Raw genomic sequence first — 2,183 nt, 5'->3', positions numbered from 1 at the left:
TTTGCACTCATAATCATGTTGTACCAACACGCCCAATCCTACAGTCTTTAAAGCAGGAAGGCTGCAGCTGGGAAAAAAATCCAGCTGGATGATATTTCTGGTTTTATAATACAGCTGAAGTGTTTCCCAGCTGCAGTAACTTCCAGCTAGAATTCAGCTGGAAGAGGTTCGAGCCAAAATAATCCACCTAGATACATAGTCCGGGGTGGTCCACAGTACTGGCAGCTGCAGCTGGAAAATGTGAGATTTTTCGCCACTAAAGAAAGTGATCCCAGCTCTAATGCTGCAGTACCGCAGATTTATTATGAACAACAGCTGATGCCAGCTACTTTCAACTTACTGGAAGCTAGAAAAAAAACTGCAGCACGTGGTTTTCACCAGCAGCTCATGTGCAAATAAGGAAACACTGTGGTGCAAAATGCATTATGTACGTGATAAACAAAATGTAGCTTTGTTTGACTCCGTTTATTCATGTATACTCGCCTGTACATTACTTCATACGCAGGTTTTTTTTTTTTGCAGAGTTGGATTTTCTCACTTAGAGTCTGCATCACGTTATGGTGGGCCAGTGTAGTATCAATATTGTTGACCTGGCCCCAGTGAGCCAGGCTTCCTGCAGGAATATGCAACAAAAGAAAATTGAAAAGCATTAAACACTTTCAAATTAAAATGCAGTATTGTGACAAAAATAAACAGACTAACCTTAAACAACGTCCACTTTTTCTGGTGTAAGCTGTTTGGATGGCTCCTGCCTACTGTTCGCTTTCATGGGAGCCAGCCTTCCATTTACACTCCTCTGTGCAAGCGTATCACATCGCCACACAACTTGGGCAGCATCCCTTACCAAAATAGTTTTTTTTTTTTAAAAGCTTTGCTGCTTGACCTTGTGTGATGCATATATTGTTGGAAGGATGGAACTGAAAGAAGAGAAATGCACGGACAAAGAAAACCTCTAATTTTAAGTGATAAAAGAGCCTGTGCATATCAAGTTAAGCTCAATTTTTGTTCCACTCAAAGGATGAAAAGAAATTCATTGGAAAACAGTTTTGGAGTAGCACTTACCAGCCCACCATCACACGGCGAAAATTCTGCCATCTGCTGAGCTGGTTGGTCAGCTGTAATGATAAAAAGTGTCATTCACAAAATAGTAGTACATTAAAATGCATACATTTATGCTATCACTGTAAAAAAAATTCGCATCCTGATGTTCTTACAGCAAACAGCCTCTTCGACCGCTTTCTCAGTCCACTCATTTTCTGATGCAACTGACATAGCTTGTAGTGTAGGTGCAACAGGTGCCACACCTGCTGCACTTGCACAGTGTCCCCTGCACAGTGTTTCTTACTTGCAAAACACTAATTTATAGCTTTAGAGAGAGCAATGATAGGAAAACACAGAAAATTAGCAGGCACACAATGTAAGTATTTGTTTAGTTACCATGGAGTTTGTCGTGGCACCTAGCAAGTGTTTGCTCAGCTTTTGGCAACTCGGCTGCCATGCTTCCTTGCAGAATTTCACCAGCTCCACAAAATAGTCTGATAAATTCATTTGCGAATTTCCACACCATCTCTCTTTGTGAGAATCATGCTATAATTTACATTATTGACCAGGGACATGAACTGGTCTTCCGACGTCTTAGTCTGTATGAATGAAAGCTCGCTTTCTGACCTTAGATTTTATTCTGCGTGTGAAGGATGTTAGAATCATGTTCAAGATGCCAAAGAAAAGGTAAGAAACATGAAAATGTTCAAGGGCAAGCAAAATTCCAGAAGAGACACAAAACTTAAGCACAATGTACATGAAACTTGCTCAACATGGACATGGTCAGAAGGAAGTGACCTGAGAACTCCTTCACTTTTCACATGTTTCATTTTTTCCTTTTGATATGAATAACATCAGCCTATTAATTTTCACACAGACAGCATAGCAGTCATCACCACACAGCTCACAGCTATAGACTTAAAAATATGTTTGCTGTTACATCTGTGCGCTTACCATTTCCACACCGACACGGCTGGCTAATGAAACTTTCCGCTGCCTGCTGAACTGGAGAAAAGTAAAAAAGTAACATGTCAGCCCAGCTAATATATATTAGTAACACCTCACAAAAAAATCCGGCATATCCCACGCATTATGGGAATCAATGTCGTGTGAAGCAGTCACAGAGTAGAAGGCTACGCCAG

At 40.8% G+C, this 2,183-nt stretch overlaps 1 long non-coding RNA gene across 1 annotated transcript; it reads right to left on the bottom strand.

The window, feature by feature from the left end:
- Window positions 1-449: 449 nt before the first annotated feature.
- On the bottom strand, window positions 450-1,758 carry LOC119387774 (uncharacterized). Its single transcript, XR_007415007.1, has 3 exons — window positions 1,215-1,758; window positions 1,063-1,115; window positions 450-917 (listed from the first exon to the last, which is right to left on the bottom strand). It is a non-coding gene; the product is annotated as an uncharacterized LOC119387774 (long non-coding RNA).
- Between the last annotated feature and the right edge of the window lie 425 nt (window positions 1,759-2,183).

The sequence above is a fragment of the Rhipicephalus sanguineus genome, chromosome 1 (assembly GCF_013339695.2).
Source record: "Rhipicephalus sanguineus isolate Rsan-2018 chromosome 1, BIME_Rsan_1.4, whole genome shotgun sequence".
NCBI classification, from domain to species: Eukaryota; Metazoa; Arthropoda; class Arachnida; order Ixodida; family Ixodidae; genus Rhipicephalus; species Rhipicephalus sanguineus.
The sequence above is the reverse complement of the archived record's forward strand: the minus strand, read 5'-3'. Positions and strand labels throughout refer to the sequence as shown.